We start from the raw sequence: 22,103 nt of genomic DNA, 5'->3' as shown, positions 1-22,103 counted from the left end.
TTGCGTTGCCAAGACACGAGCAGTGGAGCTACCTTTGAAACCATTGCTGAAGTAGACCACGCGGCGCTGCGAGTTGGACTTGACGCGGCTCTCCCCGCCTCCGCCGCCGCTAGTGGCCGACGGCTTAAGGCCGAGAGCCAGCCGATCGGTGCCACGGATGGTCCATTCGAAGCCGTTCTCGGCAATCTAGTGCTTGGCCGCCTTATCTTTGTCTGCCGTGCTGTGAAATTTCTCCACTGCAGCTGTGAGGGCCGCCGGGGGCTTGTTGCTGGAGTCAAAGGCGAGAAAGTAGTGCGCCTCTCTCCAATTTTTGAAGGTGTTGGATGCAGGTTTCTCGGCGTACATGTCTAAGTTGTCCGCCCCCTCGGTGTGCCAGCTCCCGAACCAGTCGGTGGTTTCTTTCCACTCTAGCTCCGCGTACTCGATTCCCTGGCCGAACACGACGCTCGCCTTGCGCTTGCTCACTTTCAGCGTCGCTTGCAGCATGAATTTGTGCCCCATCATCGAGTCGTCTCGTTTCGACACTACGTTGCCGATGCTTGCCCGTGTGATCGTCATTTCCGCCTTCCCTACCATTTTGAATCTGAGCTCGATGATCTTCTCTGCACCACCAAGGTATTATAAGCTGCTCGCAGCCACCTCACAGCAGCTGATCGTAAGTGGCTTGATTGCTCCGTTCTCTCTGAATTCCCTCAGGGGATCACAAATGCATAGGACCGAGATTGATTTTTGAAGCAGATTCATAACTTATATACTATTACTACTGCGATTGAAACCACTTGCACGCAACCTGAAATGGAATCGTCAAACTGAAAGCTTGCCCCTGCACACAACCTCGACACGTCGACAAACTTTGCCCTCTCCTCCTTTTTCTTCCTAAAATAAAACAAGGTGGCGATGCAACTCTCGCCCTCCTTGGAACCTTCACCTTCATCACTCACCATCTACTAGTGTTGCTCTTACCGCTCATTCGTCTGTGAGCTTTCGTTGCCTTTATATAAGAAGCATATGTTCTGTAATAATGCCATAAACCCCTCTACGGCTTGTTGTGCAAGGCTAAGGGGGTAGCTACTAAGTACTTCCAATAAAGGAAGTTGCGAAAACAAATTTAGTAAGATTTGGGTTAGTTTCTATTTGGGTCAAACATTCCTATTTGGGTCTAACAAATTTAGGAAGTTGCTAAAACAAATTTAGTAAGATCTGGGCTAGTTCCTATTTGGGTCAAACATATTTAGTAAGATCTGGATTAGTTCCTATTTGGAAAACATCCCTAACTACATGATTAACCTAAGACCTAACCCTAGTCCGCACTAACCCAGTCAACTTGACCGACTACTCACAAAACCCCACTTTTACTAACCCAACCCAAAAAACCGACACTACCCTAAGACCCTTTGCAGGGCCAACTAGTAGTGCATCCTGGATTTTTTATACATGATGTTCATTAAAATTATACATGATCACATATAAAATTACAGAGCCAACCCGAGTATAGTTATGCTAGTATAGTTATGCTGTAGGAAATTAAGTGTGGGTGTGAGGACTCTTTCTGGTTCTCCTATGATCAACTCAGGTATAGTGCCCTTGTGAACTCGCCAGTAAGGGGGAAGGGGGGAGTGGAAATGTTACTCCGGAAACACATGAAATCCAAGGAGGTGTGTAGATCCCCTAAGGGTTGGTTCCTACATGATGAGGTTTTGACTAATGGGTTCTCCTTCAACGTAGTTAGTCTGTATGCCCCCAATTCAAGGCTGGAAAGAACGGAATGTTGGTCCTCATTAGGAGATGCTCTGGAGGGTGAACATTGGATCCTCAGGTGCGACCGGAACTTCACAGAGAGTGGGGAAGATAGATCGCATGAAGGCACAGTGATCTCCAACAAACGAGTGGGAAGCCTGGGAGGATCTATGTTGTAAAGGGGGCTTGGTGGATGCCCAAGACGTCCTACAGGAGGGGCGGCAAGAGTTCACATGGATAATTACAGAAAAGGTGACGATTACAGGGTTGGAAGACTCAACCGGTTCTACGCCTTTGAGGAGGGGTGGTGGCTGAGAAGTCCCATGCAGGGTGGCTATATCTACACCACGGCCATTTCAGATCACACCCCAATCTATTAGAGGTTCTCGATCCCATTGGCAGGTCGCACGACATCCCGTTCACATTTAATTCCAAGCCTCTATCCTAAAAAGTCTTCTACAGGAAGGTCAAGAGGGCATGGCTGGAGGTGGCGGAGGGGGCCACGGACTTAACACAGAGATGGGACTCTGTGATTCATAGAGTTATGGCTCTAGCGAAAGATGAAGACAGAGTCGCCAAAGCCGCCATGAAAGATAGATTCACCGGCCTCGGGGCAGCTAGAGCTACACTTCGTGTAGCGAATTGTGAAGCCCCCAAGGATCGCATCCTCAACACCCTACTGGTCGAAGCAGATGTGGCACTCCATGATAAGGAGGTACTAGAATCAGAAACAATCTGCCTAAAGAGTAGGCAACTATGGCTAGCGGTGGGCGACTGTCCCTCCAAAACTTTCTTCCAATCAATCAAGAGAAATAGGATGTAGGGGAGGATCAATAAGGTGCAAGACTCTGAGGGCCGGCTGGTTACAGAGTTCTGGAATATAACAGATGTCCTTAAGAAAGACTAAGTGCAGTAGTAGGAGAAGAAGCCACCTAGGACAAAGCGTGGTGGCAAAGCACTAAAGAAGCCCTGAAGGATGTGGGCGGTCGAGTGTCAGACTTCTACAGAGAACAGCTGGCCAAACCTTTTAGTGAGGACGAGCTAGAGGAAGCACTTAATGCTCTAGCAAACGAGAAGGCCTCCGGGCCAGATGGACTGAATGTAGAATTTTTCAGAGCCTTCTGGGACGTGATAGGCCCGGACCTCACCAGCATGGCAAATGAAGCAGCAGCTAAAGGCTCGCTCTCTGAGGACGTGAACTGCGACCTCATGAAGCTCTTCCCAAAGCGGCAAGTGAGAGTGAAAGTGGGCGACTGGAGGCCCACCACCATGCTAAACACCTCTTACAAAATTTTGGCCAAGGTGTTGGCCATCAGAATCAGGGACATCTACTCAGCCATCATCGACAAAGAACAAATAGGGTTCATGAAAGGTAGAGACATCTACAAAAACATTCTGAATTTTGGAGTAGCACTAAATTATGCAACCACCTCATCTCAAGATGATCATGTTTGGCATTGACCTGGAGAAAGCATACGACAAAATCAAGTGGGACTTCATCCTAACCACGCTAGAGTGCCTTGGCTTTGGCCATAACTTCTCCAGAATGGTGCAGAACCTTTTAGGTAATGCAGGCGCAGTTCTTTATGTCAACGGCAGTACAATTGGCAGATTCGAGCTAAAAAGGTCCGTCCAACAAGGGTGCCGCATAGCCCCGCTTCTCTTTGTACAATGTGCATAGTCCCGCTTATTTTAATGATCGAAGCTAGGGGGCTAGAGGGGGCGATCAAGGGAGTTGTGCTCCCCTCTGGCAGCCAGCTGTGCACCCAACTGTTCATCGACGACACAATCTCCTTCACACAAGAAGACCCAGACATTGTCACCTCCCTTCTTCAAGCAATCGATATTTTCTGCATGGCATCAAGATCAAGGTGCAATTGGTCCAAAACATTTGTTATCCGGACGTCCCCTGATCTGAAGTATGTAGGTGTTTAGATCATCTCAAGAGCCTGGGAAATTGTTAGATACTTGGGTGCCCCGTTGGGAATCGGAGTCACCCTCAGGTAAATGTTTTGAATGGTTCAAAGACAAGGTGAGAACCAAGATTCACGCATGGCATGGAGTGTGCCTTGGCTGGAACATGCGATGCCTTCTCATCCAACATCTCGTGGCTTCAACCATGTACAATGCTTCCATTTGGCATTTCAAAAAAACCCAGTGGCTTGAGATCGAAGCGATGTTTAGAGGCTTCCTATGGGCAGAAATAGGAAGTCGGAGGAAGATGCATTACATCCCTTGGGAGCCCTCCCCCGCTCAAACAAGGCAATAGATTGCTAGAACAGTCGAGGCAACCTGATATATAAGGTTAAAACAATAAAAACGAGCTAGTATATGTCAAAATACAGCTCCCAGGGGTAGCCCACGGGCAGTTTGAGACTCCATGCAACAAGTTTGGTCTCTTGGCACAGCAACACTACAATGCTACAGTCTCCTTATTGGCTTCACTCAACCAAACTTTGATACCAATTGATGGAGAGGAGGTCTTATTGGAGAGCAACAAAGAAAGGGAGAACATCGAAATTGTGGGTGCTAACTCACCGAGATCAAGGTAAACTCTTATTGACATCAAGAAAGCCCGGAGCCTTCACAGGAAGGGCTTGCAGCGATGGAAGGATCTTTGGAACCAAAGCAAGGCGGATTGGGAGTCTTATGTCCCCCGTAGCAAGAGAGCAGCTTTGGACAATAGGGAAAACCAAGCTAAGCAAGCTCTCGTCTAAAACCCTTTATAGGCAACTGCTTAGTGAAGACAACCCCGCGAGTGGTTTAAACATAAGATGGGGGCTAAGATGTAGTCCTACGTGGTGGAAAGCCAGGCTCAAAGCGTGTGGAAAGGATGCACCTGTGGCAAGGCTAAATTCCTGCTCTGGAAGTTGATGAACCAATGGCTGCCAGTCTAGTTGAAGCTGGCGAAGTGAGTGTAGATAAATCCCGTCTGCCCCATATGTAGCAGGGTGCTAGAGGATCTCCGACACCTGTTTTGGAAGTGCCCAGCTCTTGATCTTTATTGAGAACATGAAAATGAAATGTTTAAATACAATGCCCAAAAAAGAGGTTGTACAAAGCTATACAATATTCCTACGTTTCAAATAGTAGTATTTTTTTAAATATGGGAAGGGTTGCCCTTGAGACTAAAAGCTTGCCCCTACACGCAACCTGAAAATGGAATCATCAAACTGAAAGCTTGCTCGTGCATGCAACCTAAAAATGGAATTGTCAAACTGAAAGCTTGCCCTTGCACGCAACCTCAAGAAGTCAACAAAATTTGCCCCAACATGTCTCCTCCTTTTTCTTCCTAAAATAAAACTAATAGTGCATCCCGGATTTTTTAAACATGATGTTAAATTAAAATTATACATAATCACAAGACATAGGTTGTTTAATAAGAACCAAGCATCATTATTTTGATGAGAGGTAGGAAAAGAAGTAGCTCTTGATCTTTATTGAGAACATGAAAATGAAATGTTTAAATACAATGCCCAAAAAAGAGGTTGTACAAAGCTATACAATATTCCTACATTTCAAATAGTAGTATTTTTTTAAATATGGGAAGGGTTGCCCTTGACACTGAAAGCTTGCCCCTACACACAACCTGAAAATGGAATCATCAAACTGAAAGCTTGCCCTTGCACGCAACCTGAAAATGGAACGTCAAACTGAAAGCTTGCCCCTGCACACAACCTCGAGAAGTCAACAAACTTTGCCCCAACACGTCTCCTCCTTTTTCTTCCTAAAATAAAACTAGTAGTGCATCCTGGATTTTTTATACATGATGTTAAATTAAAATTATACATAATCACAAGACATAGGTTGTTTAATAAGAACCAAGCATCATTATTTTAATGAGAGGTAGGAAAAGAAGTAGCTCTTGATCTTTATTAAGGACGTGAAAATGAAATGTTTAAATAGAATGTCCAAAAAAGAGGTTGTACAAAGCTATACAATATTCCTACGTTTCAAATAGTAGTATTTTTTTAAATATGTGAAGGGTTGCCCTTGGACGGTTGTATCCTTTTTTGCTGGTTGTATCGAACTCTGCTATGTATTTACTACATATGGAGCCAAAAATTCACTATTTCCAAGAGTATGAATGACTACATACGATCTCTAAATCTTGTTTTTATGTGCTGAATTACTTTCTTTCTTGTTAATCAAGTGCCTGCAAGGAAGAGAAGAATCATAGTTAGGGATTATTCTTTTATTCATAATTTTGAATGCAATTTGAAACGTGCATAATACAACAGAGAAGCCCATCCCCTTGAAAAAAGTAGAAAATAAAGAAATGGTAAAATAAAAAAAGTGTAAAATATAAGAAAGTTGTAAAACCAAAAAAGAAAATTCCATACGTAATGTATGGGGAGAGGTGGCACACTTCCTCTCCGGTTAATTAATATGAGAGAGCGTGCCCCTCTCTCGTCAAGTAGTCTGTTTTCTGTTGTCTGCTTTCAGTTTCAGGTTTCTGCTCAGTGTTCTATTTTGCGTTTATGTTTTCTGCTCTTGAAACTCCTTTTAGAAGTGGAGAGGTTACCTTTTTTGGATTGTTGATGATGTGCTCTTTGAACCATTGGTCAATTTCGTACAAACACCTGCATTGTAATGAAGATAGCTTTATGATTGAATGTATTTAAAATTTTCAAGCTTGAAGAAAATAATTTGCACTAATTCAAACAAACTATTGTGTGTGTGTGTGTGTGTATTTATATATTACTCATGCTTTCGTAACCTTAGAGATACCTACAGCACACAATTTCCCTATAGCATCCCAAATATAACGAAGCATATTCTGAAACACAGAATCATCGCACTTGGAAATTGGATGGAATCAAAGAATCAACTTTCAACACAATGCTCTCACAAGCTCGATTCAATCTAATGATCTTGGAACTTGCAAGCAATAAGCTTTATGTCCCCGTCTCGCTAGGGAGCCTTCAATGCCTGACATCGTTAGATCTCTTGGATAATTTTACTGGCAATTCTCACTCATCTTTTTCAATGTATCATTCAACAACTTATGGGAAGTGTTACCATTTAGTCTAGGGGGTGCGTTCAAAGAGCAAAGCTTCAAGGGGAATCCTAATATTTGTGTTTGAGGACTTCCACAAGGGTCATTACGTGTTGCAATAACAAGAACAAAGGGTGGTTGGCAAGACAATGTTGAAGAAACAAAAGGGGGAAATTGTGCAAGTAAGATTGGGCATGGCAAGCTAGAAAGGAAACAAAAGGAGGCAATTGTACCATGTAAGATTGGGCATGGCAATGCGGAAAGGCACTGGTTGTTGTACCTGACCCTCTCAAATCAATATAGATGACTAGGATATGGACATTTAGGCATTGTACCATGCTCTCCTTCAATATTGTATTTGCAAAATTTGGGCTTGAGTAGATGGACAGCAAGATACATCACGAGAGTCTAGATGCCACTGGTTAAAGGAGATAGATCAGTAAGATAGATGGACAAGCAAGTTGTGCTAAATTGTGTGCCTCTCTAAGGAACATCCTGAGTTGGGTGCTCCTCAAGATGGCTACATGTTGACGACCTTGTCCAGACCACTAGTAGCGCTCGAGAGCGAAAGAAAGATGTGTGTGTGTTGAATTTTGTTGTGGTCATGTTTGAGATGATGAAGGAACATCTAGTCCTTGATCTAATCCTTTTTCGGGTAGCTTTCGTGATGTGCAACATCTCTAGTTAATTATTCCAATCAGTGCTGAAATTGTAAATTTTTGAGCAGTTGACTGCCATATCATGCACGTTGCCAGCCTTGCATACCCTCTTTTAATTACCACCTAGCTTGACTCCTGCCTCCACCCATGTCATCCATGAACATCGCCAATTTCACATACCCTCTTCTAATTACATCCCTCATACCCATCCATGTGTGTGTTGGTGCAAGCAGCTGTTGTGTTGCAAGTTTGTCTTCATTTTATGTATGTATATACATGAAGATATTATATACACACAAACTCTTAAGTATATTTATATATGTGTATGTTTGTTCCTCTATACATGTATATTAGGGGGGGGGGGTGTGTGCACGAGTGTAAATTTGAATGAATGTATGAATCTGTGTGTGCATTTGCAATGTGTCATGAGAGCATGCATGAATGCTATGTGTATTTGTGCTACGTGTGTGTACGTGTGTGTCTGCACTTGTGAGGGTATATGGCTATTGCATATGTATGCATGTGTGTGTTTGGTATTTCTGCTAATTTCCCCCTTATTAATAACCCCAACTCCCGAGCCCCACACCCACCCCGTCCACCGGGCATTGCTGGTCTGGCCCTTATATATGCATGTATTACCATTATTGAAATCAGTAGTTTAAAATATATCCCCTTTTTGTTCCTTGGTTTAATAAATCCCCCCTATATATATACATCTATAAAAAAACGTTTAAAAAAGTATTAAAAAAAATTTCGAACTTTTTTTAAAGAAAAAAAGTTAAAAATAAGAAAGTAAAAAAGTAAAAAGAAATTATCATAAAAAAGTAAACAAATATATAAAACAAATCAATATAAAACTCAAAAATAGTCATTTTATTATTTAAATAAGTTATGTATATTTTAAATAAAAAATTAAATAATTACTAAATTAAAAACAACTAAATAAATTTTAAAAAGTAAATAACTATTTAAATAATTTGAATAAATGATAAAATAACATATTAATATTAATATATTATTTTATATATTATTCATTTATTTTTATTTACTTATAAAATTATTATTCATTTATTGTTATTTATTGATTTTATTTTAATTAAATAATTAAATAATTTATATTTTTTATGTATGTAAAATTAAAAAAAAAAGTAAATAAAAATTGCATGTATCGTCAGCGGTGACTCACACATCGTGGAAATGTTGCAGGGATGCCGCGAGGAAACCTTAAGCAACTCGTGGTAGCCAGCAATGCATAGGATAACCATCGTATGTGTCACACATACGTCCTTCGGATTATCACGCGTAGGGACACGTTAGAACCGTGGCATAGACATTGTATTGTTTTCTTACATGGTATCAGAGCTGCATGGCAATTGCAAACCCTGTGTTCCACGCTCGCACAAAACACATTGAGATTCAATATCACTTTGTATGCGAGCTCATCATGGATGGAGAGGTCAACTTGGTGTACTGTTCGACTACAGAGAATGCTGGGGACATCTTCACGAAGGCTCTTAGAAGAGACTTGCTAGAGAGGCATCTTCATTGACTTGGCATTAGGCCGAAAAAGTAAGTTCACTTGCGGGTGGACATTGAGGGGGGGTGTTAGATATCAATGCTCCACTCTCGTGTAACTACGCGGGAACCAGCTAACTCTACTTGTAAGCCCCCCATATGAGGAGAAGGCATTTAAGTAGCTCGGTTATCCAGTAGGTCCTGGTTTGGACACGAGATGGGGGCTATGTATGGCCTGATGGCTGGACGACTTCAGATAGAGTTGGCACACAGCTAACTAGGCTACATGCAAGTGCGGAAAGGCATCCCAGGACTGACCGCACTGAGGGTAGACGGAGCATTTCTTGGGGCAGCCCACTCTCGGGTTGCGGGGCCCGTTTGGAGCCCCAAATGATCCCGGATGGCTCTGGGCCGAACCTCAACCGTAGGTCAGTTGCTCTATTCTGCGCCACGGTTCTAACGTGTGGTCGATGGCCTATTTCGGTCTGCTATTGGTGCTATTTGTTGAATTAACGCCAGGACAGAATTACTTACACTGCAGACAATAGAACACAGCGCATCTGCATTTCTTCTTGTCCACACGAGAATCTGATCCGTAGTTGTCATGTGACAATCAGAGTTGCATGGCAATTGCAAAGAACCCTGTGTTCCATGCTCGCACAAAACACATTGAGATTCAATATCACTTTGTAAGAATGGCGCACAAATTTTGGATCTTCAAGGGAAGGTCATTGGTAAAGGTACACGGCGCAACAACATCTACGAACTCTCAGCTTTCAATGCTCGAGCCGATGGGAGCAACACTAAGCTGTGGCATGAGAGGTTTGGTCATCTAAACCTTAGTTCTTCATTATGGAGCCATACTTCGACTGCATAGCCTCCATCCACCTATCATCACCCTGTGTCTCTTCAGATCCATGAGCACGGGAGAAGAGAGAGATGAGAGGGAGGGAGATGGGAGACAAGGAGAGAAGGGGGAGAGGGTGACATCCACTACGGGCACTAAGAGGTAACAAGAGCTCATGAACTCAGCAAAGAGAAGAGAGCAAGAGAGCATGTATTCCAAAGTGTGCAAATGATAATGAAGACCAAAGTTTGACTTTTGGCCTTTTATACAATCCACTTTTTCAAAGGGAAGGCTAACCCTATTCTTTTAGACCACTCTCTCACACTCTCTTTTTCCATGTATTACATTTTATGTACATCATATGGCCCAAAGGGCTTACACACAAGCTCTCAACTAGAAACATTTCCGCACCTTACATAAAGCATCAAAGAGAACAAAAAGGAGAACGTGAACGGAACAGAAACTGCAATATGTGTTAACCTTTTGAGGTTAACATGCCCCCCTTCCTGATGTTGATCCAGTCTTGGATCAAGAGGAGTTCCGGATGGCATTGGAGGTGACTAGGGCGTTTATAATTTGGTGTCCGATGCTTTCAGAACAAAGTGTCATTCATATCTTCAAAGGTTCGAATATGATGAGCGTGAAGATTCTAAACCCGACGATATAACCACATGCGTTGATGGAATGTTGGACCTGCATCTGGATCGAAGACGAGTTCCTGTGGAATGTTAAGTAGTTTCTCATATTCGGATGGCATGGTAGTGGGCAAATCATCAAGCAACAGGATTAAGAGCCTGAAAAACTGGGAGGTTGCCACGATGGCACTGTTGCAAACTTGAGGTTCCAATCCTGCATTTGATATGCCAATTCTTTTGCTGTCTTCACATGAGGGAAGTTGAATCCTCTCCAGATGGATTTGCACCGAAGGAATTTGTACCGCCACTGTGGATGAAGACCGCAATCTGCGTCCGTTGTTGGAACCTCTCTGTTTGACCTGATGTAGCCTCCCTTTTTCTTGTCACGTACTGAAGAGCGCCAGCGCCATGGTTGGTAGGAGTCCTGTATGAAATCTGTGATCCTGTGAACCAGCATGGCGTCGATGAGCCTGATGTTGTATCCCTCAAGTTGATTTTGCATTTTGTGTACCTCATAGAGTTCTTTGAAATGGCGGAAAGAGGTAAGAATGTCTGGCCATTTTGGATCTTCGGTGACATGCTCTTCCGGAGGCTCATCAATCTGAGTATCCATGGGCTCTTCTTCATCTGTTGTGTGCCCGCTTTGCAAGTCCATGGGTCCAGAGTTGTTGAGTCAAATACGGGTTTGAAGATCTGCTGAAATAAGGAGGCTTCGATGGTTGGACCATGAGGAGGAATATTGATCGGATCATCGGATTGAAGTGGGTGCGTAGTGTGGAGTCAGTGTGAGTGTGGGATGTTGTGTGTTGAGAAATGTGTTGTGAAGTGGAGGCGTGGTGCTGAGTGAGTGATGTGCGTGATGTGTGTGTGGATTCTTGTGTTACACCCTTCCCACGTGCTTTATCCCAAGTGTCAGGAGGAGGCTATGACGAATTGAAAATGGCCATTTGAAGATAAAGAAAGCTAGTGCTAGAATTGGATGAGTGTGCGGTGATTGCTTATCTAGGACTAGTTGGAAGGCATGTGGTGGGAGTGTTTCAGAGAGATTGAGGTGATCTTGGACCGAGGAACAAACAAGTGCAGAATAGAAAAAATTAAAACTACCTTCGACGGTCCGTGGGTCAAGTGCATGGAAGGCGATGACGGTGGTGGATGCGATGAGCCGATCATATTCCTCTCCTTGAGTTGAATTGACCTCTGGTGGAAGCCTAGGCACGAAGAGGGCACGAACTGTAAAGATTTCATCTCCGAACAATAAATGTGAGAATCTCGTGTCAATTGCACTACCTATTGACGGAGATCATTGATGATCTTGTTATCCGTGTCTTGATCGTCATGGTGCGCCTGCAATGCAATGTCGTGATCTGCTCTGAGCTGTTCCAAAGTACTGGCCATGTGATCTTCAGTTCCTGTAACTCGGACTCAAGTCGTTGGATGGTAGACTTCGCATCTGAAAGTTCACTCTGCAGGCTGGTAATTTGTTATCTAGCTGCTTGGAGCTCCTCTCTTGCTAGTTTCTCCCGAGCTATCATTTCTTTGGCAGTGTCCTCAGCCATCATCCTTTCATTCTTCTGTAGAAAGAGAGAGTGTTGGGCCTGTTGTGCAAGAGTATAGGCTTGGGAGGCTAGGGTTTGCTGCTGGTAGATTGGATCCTGATGCCTTTGTTGAAGATGCGTGAGTTGGAAGGTCATGAGGTTCAGAGCATCTATGAATTGAGATTCTGTTTGATGGATCAATGCATGATTCTGTTGGACCAACTGCAAATATCTTTTCGCTAAGTTGTAATCTGGACCCAAACAAAAGTTGATAGCATCCACATATGGAGAGATGCCTAAAGGGATAGAAGTATGTCCGCTAGATGAGGGAGTGGGGCCAGCTGGAGTTGAATCTGTGGGCAGCTCCTGGAAATCTGGAAGATCGGTGCTAAATTCAAAGTGTGGAATTGAGCCCGGGGCCACCGAAGTCTGCACTTGTGGTTCCGTGGGGAGAGGTGCTTGCTCAGATGGGAAGGGAGGCTGTTGAGGGGTGACTGTAGAACACTTCCTTGTCTCGCTGTCATTCTTCAATAACCTGTTGCCATATCTCTGAGCCAATTTCTCCTAGATTCTCTTCTTGTGCTGTACTTGAACCTGTCCTCTTTGAGGTTAGCGGAATAATTTCCCTTAGATTGATCTGTATTGGTATCCCTGCAGAGCCAAAGGTTTTATCCGCTGCTCCAAATCCTGTATGAGCAAGTTCCAGGCAATGCTGCACAATTAGCATGATGAGCATGGGATTGCCCAACCTCTTTCTGTCCTTGAGGCAAGTATAAGTGAGCTGGGAGTAGAGAAGGTCTGCCCAATTTGTGGTAGTGGGCTGCAGTTTGCACAGCTTTGCCAAGAAATTGGGATTAACGACGGTATGGTGATTCGTGTATTCTACCTGGAGTAGAAATTTGATCACCCTAGCGGGCTTTATCAGCTCCGGCCGTAATATTTCTGAGAATGGTACCCCGCCCTTGAATATTTCTCTTTCCCAATGAACCACTCCTTCGAGGGATGATATTAGTTTAGGTCCTTTTGCCCAGGACCATTTGTCTGCAACGACTGGAAATCCAAAAGAACTTCGTAACATATCAATGTTGAAGTGAAAAGTGCGTTTGTCTCCATTCTGGTCTATTAGAGCGAATGTGCCTTGTGAAGTGTAAGTGGACAGGAATTGAGCGACAAGATCCAGATCTAAGTAGCAGGGCAGACGTTCCGTTAAGGGCTGTAGACCCATATCCTGTAACCATGGAAGTACCCCGGGATCTTGCAATACGTTGTAGCACTGCGCTGTGTGATACATGAGTTTGACATCTTTCCCTTCAGCATTCCTATACACTGAATGTATGAATCTTCCCCTGAGCTGCATTACCCAATCATATCCCAATGGTGAGATTGTTGTCTTTGAGATACTATACTCTGTGCCCGGATGGATCGGCTGCTTTGACTTGACTTTCTGCTTCTTGCTTGAAGGTCCTGTTTCCGCTGTATCTTCTTGGGAGTCCTCTTCGGAGACAAAATCATCCAGTGTTTGGACCCTGGAAGAGGCAGTAAGATGTGCTTGCTCGTCATGGTGGTCGGTGTGAGCAATGGAAGATTCGCTGGGGGATGTGGCCATGGTGGGGGAGAGGAGGGGAAAAAGGATGCAAGAAGGAGGCAAGAGGGAGGCAATGGAAGGCAGAGGGGAGCTGCATGGCAAAGGGGGATGACTTTGGAATCCTTTAAAAAATTTGCAAGAGTTTGTCCCCAACTGTGAAATCTGCAGAATGAGAGGGGGTTTATATGGGAGAGGCTAAGTCAACAATTTGCTGACATGAGGAAGTCAGCAATCTGCGAACATGGCCAAGTCAGCTAAATTTTGCAGCATGTCAATTTTGATCACGGTTGAGCCTGGAAGCTGCCAATGAGTTGGAGATGTACCTGAACCCGTTTGGAGAAAAATCTGGAACCCTGAGATGTCAATATGCAAAAATTCGCAGACATCAGCTTCATGTCAGGAAGGTTCTTGCCGGGACCCCTCTCTGCATGCTCAAATCATATCTCTGATATGGACCATCTTTGGCACTTGTTGAGCTGTTTTGGAGGTAGATTTTCAAAAATCCGCTAACATCAGCTACATGTCATCACTGGGACCCCCCTAGGCATGTTGTCGGCACTGGAAGATGCCAAATCACTAGCACCACCTCTTGTGATGCCGTTTTGACCATTTTTGGCACTTCTAGACCCACGTCGGAGCCCAATCTCAAAAATCTACTCGCATAAGCTCCATGTTAGCGTGATTTTGCATAAGGGATGCTGGAGCTTGCCTAGAACCACCGAAAGATGCCAAATTGATGCCAAAACCATAAGTGGTGCTGATGTGACTGATTTGAGTGCCGTTTGAGGTTTGACCAAGACTAATTTCAAAAATTTGTTGACATCAGCTCCATGTCAACGTAATTTTTGCCGGGGCTCCTTGGAGGCGGTTGGAAATGCTGAAATTGGCCAAATCACACTAGCGTAATTTTGCTGATGGGGCCCTATGAAGTAGTTGGTACCGCAAAACGTTGCAAATTCACGAGGTCAGAGTATGTGTAAGTCATGGCCACCGTTTGAACTTTTGACGGCCCCTGTCGGACATGTTTTGCAAAAATCCGCTGACATAAGTCCATGTCAGTGAGATTTTGCACCCGTGACCTTGTAGAGTGCCCGGAGCCACAAAAAGTTGCCAAAACCTAATTTTAGTTTGTTAGCAAGTCCTAGCCACCATTTGAGCACCTGTCTGCCCTTGTCCGACATGTTTTGCAAAAATTCACTGACATAGGGTCATGTTAGTGAGATTTTGCAAAGGGGACCCTGTGAAGTGTCGGAATGGCTCAAATTGATCATGGCAGTGAACCGGATGATGATGATTATGAATGAACCTTGCTGATGGCAAACTTTTAATGAATCGGGGTTCTGTGCAAAAATTCGATGACTTGTGTCTGATGTCAGTGAGATTTTGCAATTGGAGCTCTACAGTGCCAGTTTTCGGTCAAAATGATGTGCACAAGCGTTATGGAGCATGTGCAAGAAAAACTGGAGTCTTTCGTAGGCTGGAAGTACTAGCCTGGCTAGATATGCAAAAATTCATTGACATAGGGCCATGTCAGCGAGATTTTGCATTATGCAGGATTTTGGACAATTCAAGTGCTATTTTTGGTTGATGCAGCTCCCTGGGGTCTAGTTATGCTGATTTGGCAACAAAAATTGATGAAAAGCATGCTTTCCTAGTGATAATGCAAAAAGTCGTTGAAATGGGGCCATGTCAGCGAGATTTTGCATTCTATGGCTTTTTTGGCTTTTCAAGTGCCCAAATTGGCCCGAAGGTGTACATATAGCCTCTGAGTGATGGATTCATGCTTTTTGTGCACTTGTTTTTCTTTTTGGAGGCTAATTTGCACAAAGCTGCTGACATGGGGCCATGTCAGTGAGATTTCACACTTTAGGCACTTTTGCAATGAATTTTGTGCTAAAAATTGATACTGTGAGTGCTTGCGACCCTTCGGTGAAGATGCAACCCTGACAAGTTGGATTGAAGGTCCCCATGTGTCCATGTGCAAAATCACGCTGACATGGCTCCATGTCAATGAGATTTTGTAGTGTGGGCCATGCAATTATTCTTTTTGCATTCTTGTGCATCCCAACACCTCATGATGTGACCTAGGTGCCCCCCGCCAAGTCTAGTGCAAAACGGAGTTGCCCATGTGCCAATCTGTAAAATCACGCTAACATGGGCTCCATGTCAGTGATATTTTGTAATGTGGGCCCTATGACTATTCTTTTTGCATTCTTGTGCATCGCAACACCTCATGATGTGACCTAGGTGCCCCTCGCCAAGTTTGGTGCAAAACGGAGTTGGCTTGCAAAATCACGCTGACATGGGGAAGTCAACACTTTGCTGACAAGGCCATGTTTGCAAGATTTTGGGAAATTGCAAATTTTGATGGTTTGATGGGCCCATGTGGTTCCCCTTAGTGCCTGGACAAAGTGGAAACTTTTAGAGTTGAATTTGGACTCTTAGAGCATCAGATACATTGAGTTATGCCAAGCACACAAATTTTGGAAGTGCTTCAGAATGATGCAAAATGAAGGACAAGCTTATGACCATCCTGCCTTTGGTGCATGTACCCTATGATATTTCCCAACTTGTTATGTGATCCCCATGTGAAATATGTGGAGACTAACTCCCTTATGCATTTGTGCCTCTTTTTAAGGTGTGACCAGGCCTTAATGAGTAGTGGTGTGCAAGTGAGTAAGGCATCCCCATATGGTGTAATAGTGTTGATATGAGGGTCAGACTATGCATGGACTATTGTACAAATGCTTCCTTGTGGTGTAAACACATGCCTCTTAGATATGCCAAGTGGTGCTTTTGAGCAGTGAAATAGGGGCACCTGATGATGTGATTATGGAATGGTGTGTGCACCCTACTCTAGGAGTGATGATGTTTGAGTGAGCATATGCATTAAACCCTATTTTCACCTAGGACTTATGCTGTATGTATTCACCTAAATGAGCAAGGGGACTTGTCTGTGCATGCAAAACTAATCACCTAATTCTTGCCACAACTGAATGCATGATGTGAGTGCCACGGACTTTGTAGAAATTATTGAAGAGGTCCGAAGGTTGGAGTACCTGGTGGACAACCAAGATGAGTAGTTGTTGAGAGTACTTTTGACCTTGGCTGTCACCTTGTGTCTTTGAGAATTTGTTGATGCAGTGGACTCTTCAAATGTAACCCTAACTAGAAGAGCAATGATCTCCGTTGGTAGTAAGCTCACCGTCAAGATTTCCTCCTTTGCTAAGGAGATAGGTTCTGGAATAACTGCCTCTTTTTTGGAGACCGGTTCTTGTGGTGTGTCATCCAGAGTTGGTTTTTGAGATACACTTAAGGGAAGAGGTTGTGGAAGGTAGCTTGTTGAAGCCTCTAGCATTGTACTGGTGATTCCTTGCCAAACCACTATATGTGAAGTTGATGCAATATCTACTGCAAGGTTCTCAATTAGAATGTTCTTTCCTTGGTCAGTTGGAGCAGGTTCTTGTGTGACTGCTCTAGTGTCATTTTGTGAATTACTTGAAGATGAATGGCCCTGAGTATTGGCTGTGGAAGACTTAGGCCACCATTCCATCTTTTGTTGTCTTTTTGGCTCTTGTTTCACTTGAGTTCTGGGGACTGTAGTGGAGTTATGCACTTGTAGCTTTGGTACCCAGATATAGGTATTGCCTTCATAGTATCCTTGTGCTCAAAGAAGATTCTTTGGAACCCACCTATAGTGCACTTTCCTGACTGGAATATTCCTTCTTCGTGATCTCCTATTATACCTAGGTGTTCTCTGTGGATTTGGAGGCGGTTCGTAGGCTTGCCTTGGAACCCATACCTGAGTTTGTCCCTCATAATATCCTTGGGCATGCAATAGATTTCATGGCACCCACTGTTGCTTCGTGTCCTTATTTCTCCTCCTCTGTACTTGACCTTGTGAGGGTTGTTGTTGTGATGAAGAAGAAGAGGATGCTTGTACCGTGTCGGCATGTGCTGGTAACTCTATGCTGTTTGTAATAGGGGATGAAGAGGTTGTGGGTTCAGAGGAGAGTAATGGCACCACCATTGTGCGACCGTCTTGAACAAGTGTTGCAGAGCGTCGCTGCCAATTAACCTGGCAGCTCACTTGAAAGCACCAACATCTCCCTAGGATGACCTTCTCTTCTGAAGTTCCTATGCCATAACATAGAATCTGCTCTCGGCGGAGCGGTCGTTAATAACAAAATGCATATTTGTAAAACTAATAACATTTACCATCTACCCATTCATAGCCTTTGCTGTGGCAGGGGTAGGGTGAAGCAGATGATGTCTAAATTGTTCCCAAACTTCATGTTAAATGAAGTTATGGGGGCTAGCCCCTAGATCTATAAGTGCATCTGGAATAGAATGGATTCTTCCCTTGATTTGCAAACTAATGGATAATCTTGTAGCCTCAACTGTTTGATCATCCTCAGCCTCCGCTTCGTTAAGAGTTATCTTGTAGATAGTCATTGGTGTTTTTCCTCTAAGCTTGGCATTTCTATCCCTTGCTTCCTATACGGCCTCTTTTTTCATCTACTCAACTTTCCTTTTCTTCATGTATCTTTTGAAGGTTTGAAGCGTGTTAGAGGACCGTAGTAGCGTTTTAGTTTGCTACCATTGATATAATTTTCCAGCTCAATACCATCAAGGGTTGCAATTTTACATGTTCCTTGAGGTGTTATCTTCGTCACTCAATAGGGTCCCATGCCTTGATATTTAAGTTTGCGCTTTGTACATCAATTCAATGTCGCCCTCCTTAAGATCCTTGTTCTTGAGGCGTCTATGAAACCACTTCTTGCGGTGCAAATTTTCCACTTTCATCCCATAAGTAGCTCTTAAACGGGTTTCATCCAACCTTTCAAGCTGGATTAGCGTCTCAAACATTTCAGAGTCTACTAACCTATGGTGCACCGCCACTTGAAGACTTGGAACACTTGAAGACTTGGAACTATAAATTCCATTGGCATGATGGTCTCTACCCCAAAAGCCAATTGAAAAGGGGTATAGTTGGTGGACACTTTGTATGCAATTCTATAGGCCCAAAGGGCTGTTGTAAGCTTATGTTCCCAATCGGTTCGACTAGCCTCGATAGTGCGGATTATGGCCAAACACATGGTCTTATTCAAGCTTTCAGCAAGACCATTGCAACGTGGATAATACGCTGTTTATTTTTTATGAATGACCATAAAGTCAGTTAGCAATATCCTAATTGTTTCATTTAGGAAGTGTGTGCCACGGTCACCAACTATCTGTAATGGACATCCAAAATGGGAAATCACATTTTCATACAAAAACTTGGCTGTTGCCCTAGCATCAGCCTTCCTTGTTTCTTTAGCCTCCACCCATTTCGTGAAATAGTCCGTTGCCACAATAACATAGCGTGCACTTGTTCCCTTGGCAGTTGGACTTATGGGACCTATAAAGTCTATCCCCCACTTTTCAAATGGTTGATATGTAAGGATGCCCATAAGTGGCATCATATCTTCCTTCTGTGGGATCTTTAATCTTTGACAAGGATCACATCGTTTAACAAATTCAGCTGCATCTAAAAAAAGAGTTGGTCACCATAGATTGGCCTGCAATACCTTGTGACTTGTAATATCTATGGCAAAAGGACTGTTAGGAATCCCAGAATGTGCTTCCTCAAGTACTTCCATAAACTCATCTTCCCTTACACACCTCCGCATAATATGTTCCTTACCCATGTGGTACAACTGACCAACAATAAGTTGATAGGGTGCAGAGTCCTTACAAGTGTCGGTCCTAGGGAAACCCATTGGTAAGAAAATGACAGACATCGTCAGCCCATTTAGGCACTAAATCCACCATAAATAAGGGGGCAATAGGAATCTCATCATCCACTCCATGAAATCAAATTCCAACAGAATAATCATGAAATCAAACCATGAAAACAAATTCCAACAGAATAATCATCCAACGGGTAATCCTTCTGGTAAGACATGGCTTGTTCACTAAATAGAGAAGGGCTTGATGATCAACATAAAAAACAAACTTATTGGCCAATAGATAATGTCGAAACTTCTTGACAGAATAAACCATGGCCAATCCTTCTCTCTCAGTGGTAGTATAATTTCTCAGTGGTAGTTAAGTTGACAGCTGGCAAAGTACACAGGGTAATCTAGATCATGTTCACCAGGTTGTGTCAACACACTCCCAATGGCATAGTTAGAAGCATCTATATGGACATGGAATTCCAAATCCCAATTTGGGGCCCTCAAATTTGGCGTGGTAGCCAACATAAGCTTTAATGTGTCAAAGTACACAGGGTAATCTAGATCATGTTCACCAGGTTGTGTCAACACACTCCCAATGGCATAGTTAGAAGCATCTATATGGACATGGAATTCCAAATCCCAATTTGGGTCCTCAAATTTGGCGTGGTAGCCAACATAAGCTTTAATGTGTCAAAGGCCTTTTAGCATTCCTTGGTCTAGACAAATACTACGAGCAAGCGATATAGAGGATGGTCTATTTCAGTATAAAATATAACGAATCATCGGTAATAGATAGTATGACCTGTAAATCGCTGCAGACCCTTGGGGTTTGTTGGAGGTGGTAGCTCGAGAATGAGCTTGATCTTGTTATAATCTGTGGAGATCCCATTCTTAGACACAATGTGACCAAGAATCACTCCATGCTTAACCCAAAACTGACACTTATGTGGGTTTAGAGAGATTCTGTAAAGTCTACATCTCTCGAATACCAACCTAAGATCTCTTAGATGATCATCCCATTTCAAATTTACACACAAATCATCTATAAAGGCTTCGAGGAAGTCTTGTAGCTAATCTTTAAATGCCGTGATCATTAACCTCTGGAAAAATGCCGGTGCATTTTTAAGGCAAAAAATCATGACCCTTGAGGCGAACACTCCCCATTCAGTGGCAAAGGCAGTTTTTTGTTGGTCTTCAGGTGCTATGGACACCTGATTATAACCAGAAAACCATCTAGAAAGCTATAAGCTTCCCTACCTGCCACTCTTTCCAAGACATGCTCCGTAAAGGGCAAAGGGTAATGGTCACGTCGGGTAGCCACATTGACCTTTTTTAGATCAACACATACCCTCATTTTGCCATTCTTTTTCATGGCAATTACAATTAGTGAGACCCAATCCGTGTGCTCAATCTCATAAATGAACCCTGCATCAATTTGCTTTTGAATTTCTTCTTTGACAATTGAGGCATACTTTGGGTTAATCCGTGTGCTCAATCTCATAAATGAACCTGCATCAATTTGCTTTTGAATTTCTTCTTTAACCATCAAGGCATACTTTGGGTTCATCGGATAGGGTCATTGCCTGAGTGGATTTGCATCATCTACTAGGGGTATGGTATGTTGAACTACTTTAGGTGGGACCCCCTTCATATCAGAATGTTTCCATGCAAAACAGTCTCTATATTCTAAGAGTATTTGGGAGGGAAGCATACCAGAGATCATCTTGATCTCCCCTCACCTTCTGGCATTTACATGCTTGGACTACATTTACGGAGGCTGTCATCTTAGTTATAACTAAGCGCCTTAGCACATGGATGGGGCTAGCATGGGTTTAGAATGGGAATCTTTTTGTCATCATTACTCCCATCCTACACCAAGTGGTCTAGGATGGATTTAGAATGGGAGTAGCCACTTTTTCTCCCATCCTGGACCATGGCCTCTAGACTGTGGCAGCCAAAATGGGTTCCTCTTTTTTAGGGATTCAAAAACATGGAAGGATGACATGTGTCCTTGTTCCCACAAGGTCCCCACCTCTTAAACACATGAAATGATGCCATGTGTCCTCTTCCTCCTAAACCCATCCCTAGTTCTTTTTTTGTTAGCACATGGTGGGATGGGAATAGGATAGAAATATGCATGGGACCACCTTTTCCCATTCCCATCCTATTTCTTCCCATGTGCTAAGCCCCTTAGTGCCCCTTAGTAAGCTCCCCCTTAGTGCCCCTTGGTAAGCTCTGGAACTAAAAGATTACCACTCAATGGGTGGCATTTCCCGGTCGTCAATGTTAAGATTTCAACTCCGAGAAGCTCAAAATCATCATATAAGAAAATCTGCCAAGAAGCAATCGATCATTACCAAAACACGCTTTTGTTGAATTTGTTGGCTTTGGGAGTTCGGCAGCCGCGGCCGTTAAATCCACACATGATGCACATCAACCAGCCAGAAATGACAAAGGGCCAAGGTGGAGTCGACGCTTGGGCGAGGTAGGTGCGAACACATTTTTGAAAGACAAAAGAGCTCTGAGGGGAGAGGTAATGCCAAGAGAAAGCCTAAAGGGAGATCCAATCGAGCTACGCAATCAAAGATGTGTTCTGTGCACAAGAGATTTCTGCAGCTTCCTCTCACCCATCATAAACGTTCGAATGAAGCAGGAATCCAAGGGAGAGTGCAGTTGCTTGACAACTCCTACAGCTGATGATTCAGTATCTTCCCCGCCCCTGCCAGAACTTGAACGCAGAGGATTGATGCTGATGTTCATTTTTAATACGGAAGTTGCCTCGGTGAAGGGGGCCATATCCTAGCAGAGGCATCTTTGTATTCGGATGGTTTCAGCCTCACTGTCGGCAAGTGATCACCATCACTCGGTGTG

This window comes from Dipteris shenzhenensis, chromosome 1 (genome assembly GCF_047967505.1).
Source record: "Dipteris shenzhenensis isolate YYH24624 ecotype China chromosome 1, Dip_SZ_1.0, whole genome shotgun sequence".
Taxonomy (NCBI): Eukaryota; Viridiplantae; Streptophyta; class Polypodiopsida; order Gleicheniales; family Dipteridaceae; genus Dipteris; species Dipteris shenzhenensis.
This window is presented reverse-complemented; position numbering follows the sequence as displayed.